Source organism: Oryctolagus cuniculus, chromosome 10, assembly GCF_964237555.1.
Source record: "Oryctolagus cuniculus chromosome 10, mOryCun1.1, whole genome shotgun sequence".
NCBI lineage: Eukaryota > Metazoa > Chordata > Mammalia > Lagomorpha > Leporidae > Oryctolagus > Oryctolagus cuniculus.
The window spans coordinates 34385346-34402435 of NC_091441.1; the positions used below are offsets into that span (position 1 = coordinate 34385346).

The window sequence follows — 17090 nt, forward strand, 5'->3', positions numbered from 1 at the left end:
GATATCATATAGCATCCAACCTTGGTCATGCAGTGGAAGTGACAAACAAGGATAGCGTAATGCCAGTCTGAGCAGACAGTGGGTAATAAGGGTTTGTATACACAGGTACTTTGCAATGTTCACGGAAATAGAGTTCAAACATAAATTTATTTTGGTGAAGTTTGGACTTCATACATATGATGGGTCTTCAGAAAATTCATGGGATATGTGTTTTATGAAAAAACTATGAATTTTTTTAAATTTGTATCAAATATTTAACATTTAAATTTTCAACAGACTTTTTGAAGTATCTTTGTGTGCATGTGTGTATGACAGAGAAAGCAAGAAAGATATATGAGACTGAAAATGTGTGAGAACATTTCTCCTTTGAACAGAGTTTGAGAAGATCTGACCTTGAACTTGAGCAATGCAAAGAGAATTTAAGGCAAGGGAGATTATATAAACAAATGCATGGAGCATTAAAATGCATCTTTCCTAGAGCATTGTTATTCAGCTTCGTCTACATTAACTCACACAGATGCATTAAAATACCGTGTTAGCTTCTTCTCAGAGCGTTAATCTATATGATTTATACCTATAAGACCTTCATTCAGGTAGACAAACAATAGGGGAATGGTCAGATTAATGCAAATTGCCAAGGATGTGCATGAACTTCTCTCCAGCAAATCCTCTGGCTCTAGTTATTATTTTCAAACTGTTGTACATAGGAAGATGTGAGGAAAAATGGAAATATTTTTATATTGTTTTCTATATGATATGATGTGCTGAGAGCTATCTTAGATTATGTTTTTCTCTAGCATGGGGTTGGAAAAGAGAATTGTGTTTGTAACCAGGGTTACAGTTTGGGTAATGAAAAATGAGCACTACTGTTATTTCAGTAGATATTTTTTGTTTTCTTTGTGTGTTTTTTACTTTTTAGCTACAAAGCAATAGAAGTTTATTTGGCTCAGAGTTCTGGAGACTGTGAAGTCCAAGGCAGCTGCTGAGGGCTTCCATGTTGTGTCCCATGGTGTCCATGGTGGAGGGACAAGCAAGCACATGTGAGGCAGAGAGATGGAATCAAGACATATACATGTTTTTTTTCTTAGGAACCCACTTCCACTAAAGTGCCATTAATCTACTCATGACCTAAATTCCCCCCACCTCCCAACACTATCACAACAGCAATTACATCTCAACATGAGTTTTTGGGGAGACATTTAAACCATAACAGTCACTAAAAGTGAAAAGTAGTTTAACATACCAGCATTAAGTTCAGGCAAACTGAACATTTTCTGCCAGGAAAGGAGTACAAAATGCTGAAATGCATTGTAAGGGAGGTAACAGAACATGCTTCTCTAGGGGGAAGGTAAAAATCTTTGTCTAGCTTGCTGAAAACAGTCTACTTATTCTTTATATACTTTTTAAAGATTTTTTTTTAAATTTTGGAGATGAACCAGCAGATAGAAGATTTATTGTGTCCTGTCCCCTGGCACCCTCAGTTGCTCTGCCTTTCAGTAGATATTAAAGAAAAAATTATGAAGCTATTTTTTCATAAAGGAAAATGTTTGAAATCAATATGAAATAAACCAAATTCTTGAGCTTAAAACAGTTGATTTCTTTAAATAGTGTTACTAGACTAAGCATTAGTAAACCATTTTGGGAGATAAGTAAAATTTGTTCCTGTAAGAAATTATCTGTGACTTTTGGTTTATCGAAAACTCTATCAGTCCGACATTAGGTGAAGGAACGTGCTAAGTCTAAACTGAAAATTCCATATCCCATTTCTGCTCATTTATGACAAATAGAGCTTTTAGTTCTAACTGGGTCTAAACAGAAGGAACAGACTTAATGGACAAGCAACACTAAGAGTTGCTTAAGTGTAATGGGCCTTACTATGCTCAGGTGATGTTAAGTGCCTTACAAAAAAAAAAAAATTATTCTCCAAGTTCTGGTTGTAAAAACTCACTGGATCCTTACAGTGACTTTATTAGGTAGGTATTTTTATTAGCCCCCTTGCACAGTTGAGAAAGCAGAAGCCCAGAAAGCCATAAAGTAGAAGAATCAGAACACAAATCTGTGCAGTCTCCAGTGACCATGTTCAATTACACATTCGGTGTTACATGAGTCTAATTCTGAGACAATTTTCCAAATCATGTGCCGCCTTATTTCCTAAAGCATCGTATTATAAAATTTCTGTTATATTAATTGGATTTTTAATTTTTTAATGTTTTCTCCTGGAAACCTTTTATTTAAGGAATACAAATTTCATGCATTTCATAAGTACAACTTTAGGAACATAATGATTCTTCCCACCAGCACTCCCACCCCACGTCCTCCTCCCTCTCCTATTCCCATTCTTATTTTTTACTAAGATCTATTTTCCATTAACTTTATATGCATATGATTAGTTCTTTACTAAGTAAAGAGTTCAACAAATTGTATAAAAAAAAAAAAAAACTTCCTCAACAGTGGAGACAAGGGCTATTCAAAGTCATTCCATCTCAAAGCATCAATTTTACTTCTATAGATTACCTTTTAGGAGCTCTATTAGTCATCACAGATCTTTGACATCCTTGGTTAAATATTTTCCAAGGTATTTATTTTATTTTTTTTTTTGCTTTTGTATTTCAAGCAACTCAAAAGTAATATTTCGGCCGGCGCCGTGGCTCAACAGGCAAATCCTCCGCCTTGCGGCGCCAGCACACCGGGTTCTAGTCCCGGTCGGGGCGCCGGATTCTGTCCCGGTAGCCCCTCTTCCAGGCCAGCTCTCTGCTATGGCCCGGGAGTGCAGTGGAGGATGGCCCAAGTGCTTGGACCCTGCACCACATGGGAGACCAGGAGAAGCACCTGGCTCCTGGCTTCAGATCAGCGCAGTGCGCCAGCCGCAGCGGCCATTGGAGGGTGAACCAACAGCAAAGGAAATCCTTTCTCTCTGTCTCTCTCTCTCACTGTCCACTCTGCCTATCAAAAAAAAAAAAAAAAAAAGTAGGGTGGGCACCACAGCTCACTAGGCTAATCCTCCGCCTTGCAGCGCGGGCACACTGGGTTCTAGTCCCGGTCGGGGTGCCGGATTCTGTCCCGGTTGCCCCTCTTCCAGGCCAGCTCTCTGTGGTGGCCAGGGAGTGCAGTGGAGGATGGCCCAAGTGCTTGGGCCCTGCACCCCATGGGAGACCAGGAGAAGTACCTGGCTCCTGCCATCGGATCAGCGTGGTGCACCGGCCACAGGGCGCTGGCCGGGGCGGCCATTGGAGGGTGAACCAACGGCAAAGGAAGACCTTTCTCTCTGTCTCTCTCTCTCTCTCACTGTCCATTCTACCTGTCAAAAAAAAAAAAAAAGTAATATATCAAGTGTTATGTTTATCTGAATACGTTAATATTTCCTAGTGGTTATTTAACCTATATGTAAATGAAATGTTTTCCATTTTTGGATCATTCCTCAATTACTAATGTTAAATTCATTATTAGAGTAGGTATTTTGTAATTTGGGAAGTAAAACCATTTCTTAAAACATAGATTAAAAGTAAAACTTAGGCTTCTTATTTAGTTTTCTTCAGCACTGAAGGACAGTATTTTTAAGGAGAGGCAAAAGGAAGGACTAGGTTTTTAGAAGTATCCACCTCTGTGTTTTTCTACTTAATTCTGAAAATTAAGTGAGAAGTTATTTTACACTATTATTGTGGTCTGGGATAGAAATTTCATTAAAGAAATGAATTCAAACTCATTCAGTCTCATTACACATGACTCATGGAAAATGCTGGTATTTCTACCTCCAGAATTTCTACATGTGCTGCTTAAAAGACCATTGCTTTTGTTTCCTTCCATTATTTTATCCCCTCAGTTACACTCACTGCCTTCCTTTCTCATTTATAACTTTAAAATACTGAACTTTAACATCTATTGAATCAAGTAAAATAAACTTTACCTCATCTTTTTAATCATATATCAATGATATTCCTTTACTTGTACCCTTGGAATACCTTGGGGATCCATGTTAGAATATCCTTCCATTTATTACTCATGCTAATATCTGCTTAGCATGAAGCACTCCTCCACAACCATGGAGCAGGGAAGTTTAACTGTCTTGGTTCCAACCAGCATTTGCCGCTGTGAATACATATAGTCAGTCCATTTCATCCTGAATTATTTTATTTATCCTATTCTATCCCTGAATAGCTATAATTGCTCTTGCCTGAGTTCTTTGATCTTAAAAATTTGTCTTTACTTTCCCCCAGTGCATTTTCATCTGTGTTGCTTACGAATCTGTGTTAGCTTCATGAAATATCCCATGCCTTATTCACTCTTTTTTTTCTGGTCAATTTAGAGCTGAAAAATTAGATCCAACATGGAGATAATATACATCGGGAAGCTTTGTGGTTAGCTGATAGCTAAACCAGCTTTGCAGTGAATTTGATGCTCTCCAGAGCACATCTCCTAGTTACCATCTTTATTTCTTCCTTCGTTATTTTTAGTCTACACATACAGGCCTGTTTGCTTTGTTGTCAGACTCTTACTCTCCCCTTCATCAACTTCTCTGATACACCCCTGAAATTCAAGTGGCATAAAGCATAATTATGGGATCATTTTGATAACAGAATACTTTCCATACAGGCACTGTCTATAAACATATATGTTTTGAACAACTTTTTAAGAAAGATTTTATTCTTATTTATTTGAAAGGCAGAGTATCACAGAGAGACATACAGAGAGACAGAAAGAGAAAGAGATCTTCTATCCACTGGTTCACTCCCCAACCAGCTGCAATGTTGGGCCAGTCTGAAAGCAGGAGCCAGGAGCTTCATGAAGGTCTCCCACATCAGTCCAGGGAAGCAAGCACTTGGGCTGTCCTGTGCTGCTTTCACAGGCATGTTAGCAGGTAGCTGGATCAGAAGTGGAGCAGCTGGGACTCAAACTGGTGATGATATGGGATGCAGGCATCACAGTCAGTGCCTCAACCTGCTTTGCCACAATGCCAGCTCTCAACAACTTTTGTAAACACAATTGGTGGCCAAACTACTCAGTAACAAATGAAATTCTAGATTGTTACTTAGCTGAGTTCCATGAGTATAGGAAAAAAAGGATAGCATTTTTCAGTGACAAAACATTTTAAAATCAAAAATAGTATAATGCATTTTTCATACATTATATTGGTTATCTTTGCACTGGTGGTATTAAAAGAGGCAACAATTTTCCATATTCCAGATGAGGAAATCAATGATCACCAAAATGATCATTTTGATCTATATTTAGAAATTTGTACAGCAGATTCAAGTCATGTTTGTGATGATTTCCAGTGGTATTCTTGTCATTATATCACCTGTATGCTGATGTTGGCGTGGAGTTGGTGTGACAAGGCTGCCACATGTAAAACAGAGATACCGATGTTCCTCAATTTACCATGGTGCTATGTGCCAATAAGCTCATTTTAAAATAACAAAAAAGAAAGTTGAATCATTGTAAATCAGGGACTGTGCATAAACCTAGCATTATATTTTGTTCAAAGGATGAGAGTGCATAAAACATGGATGGAGATCATATAATGATGAGGAGTCTGCAAATATTTCTGGGAGGTTAGAAAAATTCATAATGTCAGGGGTCAGTGCTGTAGCGCAGCAGGTTAACGTCCTGGCCTGAAGTGCCAGCATCCCCTATGGGTGCTGGTTCGAGACCCAGCTGCTCCACTTCCAATCAAGCTCTCTGCTATGGCCTGGGAAAGCAGTAGAAGATGACCCAAGTCCTTGGGCCCCTGCACCTGCATGGAAGACCAGAGGAATCTCGCGGCTTCGAGTAGGCATAGCTCTGGCCGTTGCAGCCAGTTGGCAAGTAAACCTTTAGATAGAAGACCTCTCTCTCTCTCTCTCTCTCTCTCTCTCTCTCTCTCTCTCCCTCTTCTCTCTCTGTGTAAACCTGACTTTCAAATAAATAAATAAATATTTTTTGAAAAAAAGAAAAAATCATGTCATTTCCTCCATTCTTTGGCAGACTAACATTTCTAAGAATGATCTATATTTATGAATTTCCTGAATTAAAAACAGCAACAACGTTAATGATGTCTTCCATTTTTCTACATTATTTTAAGTGAAACCTCTAATTGTGTCCAGTGTGACTGGAAACTTGGGTTCCACTTTTTAAAAAAGACTTATTTATTTGAAAAGTTACAGAGAGAGTAAGAGCAAGAGAGAGAGAGAGAGATTATCCATCCACTGGTTCACTACCCAAATGGTGACAACAACCAGGGCTGGGTCAGACCAAAGCCAGGGGTTTCATCCAAGTCTCCAACGTTAGTAGCAGGGGCCCAAATACTTGGTCATCTTCCACTGATTTTCCTAGGCCATTTGCAGGGAGCTGGATCTAAAATGGAGCAGCCAGGACACAAACCAGCACCTATATGGGACGCTGGCATTGCTGGTTGTGCTTTACCCACTACAACGCAACAGAGATCCCTAGGTTCTACCCCCCCCCACACACTCCCCCCCCCCCCGCCCCAGGCAGAGTTAGACAGTGAGAGAGAGAGACAGAGAGAAAAGTCTTCCTTTTTTTTTTTTTTTTTTTTCCATTCGTTCACCTCCCAAGTGGCCACTACGGATCCGAAGCCAGGAGCCAGATGCTTTCTCCTGGTCTCCCATGCGGGTGCAGGGCCCAAGCACTTGGGCCATCCTCCACTGCACTCCCGGGCCACAGCAGAGAGCTCGACTGGAAGAGGAGCAACCGGGACAGAACTGGCGCTCCAACCAGGACTAGAACCTGGGGTGCCAGCGCCGCAGGCGGAGGATTAGCCAATTGAGCCATGGCGCCTGCTCTACCTTTTTTTAATGTTAAAAAACTGGTAAGTATGTCACCCAACAATTTCACCACTTGTGTGATAATGCACCTGAGACTGTGATTCAAAAGGTTCCTTTTTTCACTTGGTGTTTAGTATCTGATACATCTAATATTATATCAGACACTTACATGAAGGATATACAAGGATGAACACACTAGACAATTCCCTGCCTTCATAAATCTTAAGAGGCCAGCAGTGGTTCCAGATGGACAATTATTTTGACACCATCTAATTTACACTGTGATAGTGTAGTCTAAGGTGCTGTGACACTTGACCAACCATAAAGGCATCAGTATTTCTTGAAATATGAAAGACGGGCATACAGGAGACTGGATAATTACCTTTCAAAATATAAAATTTAAATTTTTTTTCCAAATGTTTTTTTCAAACATTTATCTGGGAAGACTTATCTTGTAAGTTCTCACAAATTCTTTTAGGGTTAAAACTTCGCTTATTACATCTGTTCTACAATATGCACATATTCCACAGAGCAAGCAGAACAGCTTATTTATCTGAAATGACGTTTATTCAAATCACAGCAATTTGATTCATTTTTCCCATGTACAAAATCTATTGTGCAATAACAACATTAAATACAGTTTAAGCCTAGATGTTGACTTCTAGAATATTTAGTCTTCTTTGTGACACAAAATTAATTCCTTAAATAATAATGTGAGAAATATATAATTAATTGTTATATTTAAGGTTTATGAGTGATGAAAATATGCAAAAAGAATTATTAAGACTGCATTTATTACATATAGATTTATATAAAAAGTAATGTAGTTGACTATTATAAATATATGTGACAAAGATCACTAGCTACCCACACACTGCACAGGGGTTAGAAACTGACCTCACTGCGCTTGAACTAGATATGAGAAAATTATGTCATCACTACTTTTCTAGGCCTGATTTTCTCATGTGCAAAGTAAAAGAGGTTGCATCCTACAATAACTGAAATCTCTAGTTGCAAGAAAAAGTTCAAAAATGGGAAATAATGTGCATTAAGGCACAATGGTGAGAAGAGATAGCTCACTCAATTAAGCCTCAAGAGAATGACTCCATTAGATAGTACAAATTCAGGACGAATTAAGACAAAGCTGGTTATGTAGCATAATATCAGATTATATAGGTGCATTGACTAGGCACTGGGGTATAGAATCACATAGGTAGCATTTGGAGGTTGAGGACGTGCATATTTATTGCAATGCTTAAAAATGATCAGACAGGAAAATTCAAGATAGACTGATTGCAGAGAGACCCTGGGGTTATAGCACCCATCCAGGAGGTTTCGCAGGGCTGGGGTGAAGTACATCCAGCACTTTATATTGGTCAAGAAGCTTCTGATCTCCTCTGGCTGTGCTCTGACATTATGGGAGCCACTCACTTACCTGCTCTGAGCACCATTTTCCTAAGCTGCATGCTGAAGGAGTGCAGGCTTCTCACCACAACTGTAAAATTTCAGAATTTTTCCACAACGGATTTTAAATGTAGCAAAACAAAATGATTTGATTTTACCTGGGTGGAACCAAAAATGATTTGCTTTTCCTATTCAGCATTTAGAAATATGAATTGCCTTGTGTGAGGTTAAGTTCTTTGAAGAATGTATATGTATATTTTGTATCATTTTATTTTCATTAGTTACATTAGAATCTTATCATGTGCTCTGAATCTATTAACAACCACCAGTTTTTCATGTGCTCTTTCTAATATATACTGTATTTTTGTTGAGATCAACCTCTTAGTATCACATTAGGAATGGCTAAAATGCAGTGGATGAAATCCTTTCATAACACAGTTATGCTACCTTCTTCCAAGAAGCCTTCCTGTAGGTTTTTATCAGCAGGAAAACAGCTCCCAGTAGGAGTGACCTCCAGGATAAACAGGAAACCAGCTGTGATTAGAAATATCTTTTAGTGGATTTGTACCACCCAGAGGCAGTCATGAAACTTTGTCTTTAAGGAAGTGTAAGTCAAACAGAAGCAGAAAATGCAAACATAACTTCATGGCAAAGAGATGTGGATTCATTCAAAGACAGCAAGATTCATCCTCCCCTCTCCTTTTTTTTTAGAATAAGACAAATGACTGGAGCTAGAGAATGATATAAAGAGCATTAAATTGCTTTTTAATTGATATGGATTTCAGTGAGAGATAGATTTATTTAAAAGCTAAATTGAAACTGACCTTATTTATACAAGAATGAATAAATAACTAAAAGCTTGACTCATTTAAGTTAAAGATTTGATACCCCTTTCCGTTGATTTCCAGTCACCACTTGCACCCCCACCCCTGTCTCCAAATCTCCCTCTCTTTAAAGTGTATATCATCCAGGGAATGGTAAAATAATTTAAAACATTTAGCTTAAAGTAAGTAATTCACCAAATGATAATATAATTATCTGTTGGGCTTTGATCCAGGCACTGTCCCTAGTGCTTTAGAGAATATGATGTTCAGGTAGTTTACAGTCTAGTAGTGGGAACAAGAGCCAAGCACTTGTAATTACAATGCAAAGAATGAGTTAGAAGTACTAAAATCAGGGAAAAGATAAGTGCTGAACCAATTGTCAAGGAGAAACAAACTAGAATATCAAGGTCTTTAAAAATGTCATGGAAAATATATATTATGAAAAAATTATGCATGTATTTCAAAAAGTTTTCACACATAAAAATATACTTATCTTTTAATACTGTTTTTCCAAAATTTTTTCAAGGACCCACCTAAAGCTGTTAAAAACTATTTCCACAAAATCTGCCTTAAAGTAGACAAACGTTCAATGGTGCAAAAGAAATAAATTAAAGGAACACAACACTGCTTGTTATCCCAAACTGATCCCAATTAGATAAGTTTTTAGTTTGATTCCTGTCTCATATTTAATTTAGCATATTTGTCCCCTGAGTGGGGTGTTTCCTTTCTCCATTCAAATTTTACTCTTCCATATAAACCATATTTCTAGTTACCTATGGATCATTCCATTTGCCTGTCTAGCATCAGCTCTATCAAGTACAGATCTGTATGGGACACAATGGCCCTTAAGTTACTTACTTTCAATCAACTTATTTCTGTTATGACTAGTGCTATGTCCCATGTCTACAGCTATAAAAACCAGAGACATATGTTATGTTTTCCTTTTTGGGGCAGGCACTGTGCCTAGTGGTTAAGGTGCCTCTCATGACACCAACATCAGTGATTGGGTTTGATAACCAGCTTAGGCTTCTGACTATAGTTTCCTGCTAATGTCGACCCTGGGAGGCATCTGTGATGATGCAAGTGTTCAGTTTCCTGGCTCTCATGTTGGAGACCTGGGTTGATTTCCTGGTTCCCAGCTTCAACTGAGGCCAGGGGCTGTTGCTCAATAAATAAATGCACCTGTAACTAAACTTTTTATTTTAATCTTTCCTTCCTTGGACAGGTCATAGTATTGATATCTCTGATTTCTTATATGAAATGTTACAAGTTTGGTCATTTCATTTAGCATCAGTATTCATTGTTTTCTGGATATCTTACTGTTGTAGCTAATCAGTAGAACATAGACACACTAATGATAGAATTTTCAAGAACATTTTTTTTTTTAAATCAGTTCTCGTCTCTTTTATGCCCAAACTTGTTAGCTTCAAGTTTTTCTTCCTTGAAATGTCTAACATATTGTTTTCCACCCATTTTTCTCTGGACGGATCTTTCATTCAAGTATTTTTCCCTTTGTTCCTCTGTCCCGTAGAAACTTATATCAGAATAATGGGCAAAAGCCTTGAACGACTTCCCCAGTCTTCAGGCTTCCTTCCCTCTGTCTTTACTCTTAATATTACCAAACCAATCCTAATGAAATGGGACTACCTGTTTCTTATTTTCTTGTGGAAAAAAAAAATCTCCTGTGTTCTTGGTTTACTATGACATCCAACTCGAAACCTGGTTTTCTGGACTTTCTACATTATGGTCTCACTGAATAGCAAGAGCTCACCACCTCTTTCCATGAGCCATACTCAGCATCCCCACAATACCACACCTCACACCTCCTCAGATATCCATCAATGAGCAGTTCTGCATCCCTCCTTCACCTCTGAGAAAAATTACCCTGCCACTCCCTCAGGGAAAGATGCTCAGGGGGCCTCTTTTAGGTTCTCCTCTTGTGTTCCTGCAAGTTAGTTTGCATTTATACCATTGTTCTGGGACTGGCATCACGGACCTGGGATTCATGCCATTGCCCAGGGATCCACACTGAGAAAGGCACTGCATTTAGTTTAATACTCAGTTGTTGCCGTCTTGAAATGTTTAGTAGTTTTTGTACAGAGGACCCTGAATTTTCACTTTGTACTGGGTCACACAAGTTAGGTAGCCTGTCAGGCATTATGGCTTCAGTGGTTATTGAGATTTGTATGTAGACAAGAACTTTTCCAGGGTCCATTCTCCTTTTGGTCAGGCTCCCAACAACCTTCAGCTACCAGTGTTCAATGCCAACATCAGAATTGAGTGTTTCCCTTATTCTTAGGCACAAAATCAGAAGATTTAAATAATCATTCTCCATCTTGATGCACTTAACACATAGCAGGCTATTGAAGGGCTGTTTTTACAGAACAGTCTTTCTGCCATCTTGTTTGACATTTGCATTGGTGTTGTTGAGTAAGTCTGTGATAATGTTTGGCAAGACTTACAATGAAGAACAAAATCATGGACTGAGTTGTACGAAACAGTGTTGGAGATTCTGTAGCATTGACATTGATGGTGTTGTCCAGTATCTCAACCCTCAGAGAAAATTGCTTTCAGTCCTAAGAGATTAGGTAAGATTTGTGTCAAATTAATATGTTGTTATTGACCATAGAAGCTATATAATTGTTTATGTTTCCCTTGTAGCTTTAGTTGTGGGGAAGTTCAGAGTCAAATTATAGATAAAACTCTGTCCTCTCACTGTATGAACTTCTTTTAGTTTTTTTAAGTTTTTTTTTTTTAAGATTTATTTATCTTGAAAGGCATGGAAGGAGTGGGGGGAGAGAGAGAGAGAAAGAAAGCCCATTGGCTGGTCCACTTGCCAAATGGCCACAACAGCCAGAACTGGTCCAGTGGTCCAGAGTGAAGCTAGGACCTGGGAATTCCATTTGGGTCTCCCCTATGGGTGACAGGGGACTAAATACTTGAGACATCTTCCCCCACCTTCTCAGGCACATTAACAAGGAGCTGGTTCAGAAGTGGAGCAGTCAAATTGAAGCCAGTACTCAGATATAGATGCCAGCATTGCAGGTGGCAGCTCATACCTCTGAACCACAATGCCGGCCCCACTATACACTGGTTTTGATGGTCTAATTTTTCTATATTTATCTCCATAGTTTTGTTTACAGAATGTATTATTTTAAGACATCTCAAATATTACATGCCTGTCATATGTAAGTGCTAAATACATATTTGAAAAATGAGTTAGGTAGAATACAGGCAAAATGTAATGGCATAATGCATTCCTAAAAATATACATGTCAAGTATTGAAAGACAGATGATAAGTAAACTTATAAGACACTTTTTTTACATTTAGATGCATGTATGTGTATGTTAGGAGAATAAATCTAGTGTGAATCTGTAGTTATCATATAGATGGCAAGTCTTTTGGACCAGTATAGACAATGGTATGTCTGTGATGTTTAGGGAACATTTTAATGGTTGGTCTAACTGTAGTGCATTTTGTAAACAGTGAGACATTTATATCTTGTAGTACCACTACTTGAATGAAATAGAAAGCAGATTCAGTCCCTTAATTTCCCAAAGCCTACTGAAAACAATCTAATAATCAAGAAGCAGAGATAAGAAGAGATCATTCAAAAATTATGTGTTTACTTTAAGAATTGAGAAATTTTCACAGTATCTTAATAGAAGGGAGTATATTAAAAAGAACTGATTAAACTGCAGTATTGTACTCAGAATAGCTTTAAAAATATTAAAAATGAATATATTGGTAGCATTTTATATAGTGTGTCTGTTTTATAGGCAGTTTGCTACTTATGGAGAGCAAATAGAATGTAGTAATGTTCCTGAATAATTAACCAACAAGTTTCATTTATAGCAGGAAGCAAATGAAGAATATATTAACATTCAGGATCCATAGAACATAAAGCATAGGGATCTTTAATTCATGGATGAATGAAGACGGAAGCAACATGTTGAACGTTGCATTTTTCCCTATAAAGTGATTTCTGTATCATATATTATTAAGTTCATACATAGCTGCAGAGCTTTTACTCAATTTTAAGGATTCCATCTGCTTCTTGTGCATTTTAACTAAAACACACACACACAGACACACACAAATGCTTTGTGAAGAGTTAGTGTGTGTAAGGTCAGCTAAGAGAAAATATTCTTCACATTCATTGTGGTAACTCCTCTATATCCATTTTATTGGTGGAAAGATTCTCCTTTAAAAAAGAGCTTAGTAAATTTCTGATTAAGCATATTTGAAAAATACTGCCACATTTATATTTAATGCAGCTCGAAGAGGATTTCATGCCTGTTCTCCCACTGAAAGGTTCTATTGCGCCTGATTTGTGCCAGAGATGATAATAGGCTTAAATTGTATTGTATTTTAAAAATTCATCAAATCATTTTCACATCTGTTCTCTTATTTGATTCTTTCTACATCCCTGTTAAGTGTGTTTTAATCCCTTTTTGACAAAGGAGGAAATTGGGTTGCTGAGAGGTTAGGTGAATTTTTACAAGACATACTGTGAGTGAGTGGAAGTCATGGATGTCACTCCCTTTCTAAGCTTCAGGATCATAAAGAGTGTTTTTGAGCATAAACATGGTTATATACTCCTGTATGTAGATACAAAGCCAAAATCACTAAGGAACTCTAAAAATATAAATGCTGGAACACAACAGGTAGAGTTTCCTGTACAGATCAGATGCATGGTCTGGTATTTATATTTTTATTATGACTTATATGTCACTTTGAGTCTGGCTAACAAATTATACTAGTCATTAATTCACACAATATTGTTCTTTTTGAATTTTATCTTTATGTTCTTTGGCTATTTTCCTAATAAGTTAATGAACTTTTTCAAACTTATTATTCTTTGCTTTGTGGTACAGTTACTGTTGAGCTAGTCAATTTATTGGTTTTTTTTAATGTTTATTTATTTATTTGAAAGTCAGACTTAGCCAGAGAGAGAGAGACAGACAGACAGGCACACACACACACACACACACACACACACATACACACACAGATCTTCCATCTACTGGCTCACTCCCCAGATGGCTGCAATGGCCAGTGCTGGGCCAGACCAAAGCCAGGAGCTTCTTCCGGATCTGCCCCATGGGTGGCAGGAACCCAAACACTTGGGGTATCCTTCACTTCTTTTTTCCAGGCCATTAACAGGGAATTGGAATGATCCAAGCAGCCAGGAGTGGAACAAGCACCCACATGGGATGCCAGCATCAAAGGAAGCACCTTAATGCAGTGTGCCACAATGTCAGTCCCTATTTGTATTGCTTTTTTGTCTCACATGGAAAGGTCTTTCTTCAGTCCAAATTTTTAAAAATCTCTAGATGAAAAAATGTTATTATTACAATGAAATAAAATTCACATATATTGAAGAAAATATTTAACAAACACAGGTGATGCCTAATATATCTCATAGCTAATGCCTCAGTATAGAGTGAAGAAACATAATTTTTAACCCAAAAAATTGCAAAGGTAGAAAAGTTTGATCCTAAGCATCATTATTAAGAATGAGAAGCAGCAGCCACTCTCATAACATGCTGGAGAAAATGTTATTAAAACAATGTCTTTGACAAAGATTGTCACTATTTCTCAAAAGTAAAAATGTATGTTCTCCTTTAACTAGCGAGATTATTTCTCAAGTTTACATAAATCTGCAATATGGTTATTTAAGAATACAAAAGCAGTAGTGCTTCCATTGGCAATGAAAGGAAAACATCTAAATACCTTTTCATGGACAAGTAGTTAGCCAAATTGTAGTACATAAAAGGAATTGTGATGCCTTTATGGGAAAAAAGCAACATTTTTGCTTGCTTATATGAAATGTTCTCCCCAAGTCTATTAGGCCTATTATATTTTAATTAAAGAGTAAAAGTAAAATTGTATATTATGTTCCCATTTGAGAATAGAAAGATATATAAAGGTGGAATGAACATGTATATGCTTGTAAATACATAGAAATTTCTATAACAATAAATTATTAGCTGTGATCTATTTGAAAAGGAATAAATTAAAGCCCTATAAGTAGGACCACTGTGGTGTAGAATGTTAAGCCTCCACCTGCAATGTTATCACCCCCATATGTGTGCTGGTTTGAGACCTGGCTGCTCTACTTCCAATCCAACTTCCTGCTAACCCTCCTAGGAAAGCAGCAGAGGATGGCCCAAGTGCTTGGGCACCTGTGCCCACATGGGAGACCTGGAAGAAGCTCTTGGCTTTGGCGTGGTCCACCCTTGGCCATTGTAACCATCTGTGGAGTTACACAACAGATGGAAAATCTCTCTGTCTCTCTCTCTCTCTCTCTCTCTTTCTCTCTTTCTCTCTTTCTCTCTGTCTCTTTTCTATCTCCATATTCATCCCTTTCAAATAAATGAATAACTAAATAAATATTTAAAGGAAAAAGACTTATGAGTACATTTTCATATCTGTTGATTATTTCTCTATGTTTGTGTTAATTTTCAAGTTACTATAAAATTCAAATACAGAATTTTAATGATTAACATCATACTTGGAAATTAAAACTTTAAATTATAAATTAGATCATTCCCAGTTTTTTTTTTTTTGCATGTTATTAGGGTTTCAGTCATATCCAGTTGCTGTAACAAATCTATTTGTATTTCCCAAATATCAAATATATTTATTTTTTAAAGATTTATTTTATTTATTTGAAGGAGGCACAGAGTGAGAGAGAGACAAAGAGAAGTCTTCCATCTGTTGGTTCATTCCCCAAATGACCACAATGACCAGGACTGGGCTAGGTCAAAGCCAGGAGCCAGGAGCTTCTGGGTCTCCCACGTGAGTGTGTGTATCCAAGCACTAGAGTCATCTTCTGTTGCTTTCCCAGATGCATTACAAGGAGCTGGATTGGAAGTGGAGCAGTCAGGACTCAAACTGACACCCATATGCAATGCAGGTGTTACAGGCGGCAGCTTAACCTGCTATACTACAAGACCGGCCCCACTATCAAATATATTTCTGTGATGAATCTGTCATTTCCATTTGAAAAATGTAATTATAGGTTTGGGAAATATCAGTTAGCACCTTCAATCTGTATAATGCCCAGCAAGTGTAGGGTTCTGATGGAATTAGAGAGGGTTTTCAAAATACAAGAATGGGCCAGGGCCGCGGCTCACTTGGCTAATCCTCCACCTGCAGTGCAGGCACCCCGGGTTCTAGTCCCGGCTGGGGCACCGGATGCTGTCCCAGTTGCTGCTCTTCCAGTCCAGCTCTCTGCTGTGGCCCGGGAAGGCATGGAGGATGGCCCAGGTCCTTGGGCCCTGCACCCGCATGGGAGACCAGGAGGAAGCACCTGGCTCCTGGCTTCGGATCGGTGCAGAGCGCCAGCTGCAGCATGCTGGCTGTGGTGGTCATTTGGTGGGTGAACCAACGGAAAAAGGAAGACCATTCTCTCTGTCTCTCTCTCTCTCTCACTGTCTAACTCTGCCTGCCAAAAAAAATTAAAAAATAAAAAATAAAAATACAAGAACGTCAGGGTCGGCGCTGTGGCATAGCTTCAACATGATGATAGTATTTGTGTTTATTCTTTCTTTATTGCAAATGATCTAGGAGATTTACCTACTAACTCAGGATGCTATTAACTTTTTCACTCTCTTTTGGCTTCCAAGCAACCAATTTTTCAAAGTTGCAGGATCAATGTAAATGCTCCTATCTTTCAAGTCATGTCAAAGTAAATTAACATTTGTTTAGATAATTACTCTCAGCAGAGTATTTTAGTAGTGCTTATAAACCTTTTTCTAGGTGAAGAAGTTCTGAATATCTTCAAATGCAGCTGGAGTCCACGTAATGTTTTCTTTCTTTGACTTCTTATAGCATAAATTGTCCAAATAACGTATCTTGTGTTCTCTTATTGTTTAACATGACTTGTTCCACAGCCACAATCTCTGTGTTCTATTTTCCACTGCAGGTATCTAATTAGCCCTTGTCATTGTAACAGTACATTCAGAAGAACAGTGAAGGATACATTAGACTTAAAGAAATTTTCCAGGTTGCAATTCAGCCAAAAATATTCAGCTGCTAGCAAATTATAGTTCAGGTTGGATGTAACACAAAAGACTGATAAAGCAACGTCT

At 38.0% G+C, this 17090-nt stretch overlaps 1 protein-coding gene across 4 annotated transcripts in view; it reads left to right on the forward strand.

Annotated features, from left to right (window-relative positions):
- Positions 1–17090, forward strand: part of RIT2 (Ras like without CAAX 2) — a 349849-nt gene that overhangs the window by 151432 nt on the left and 181327 nt on the right.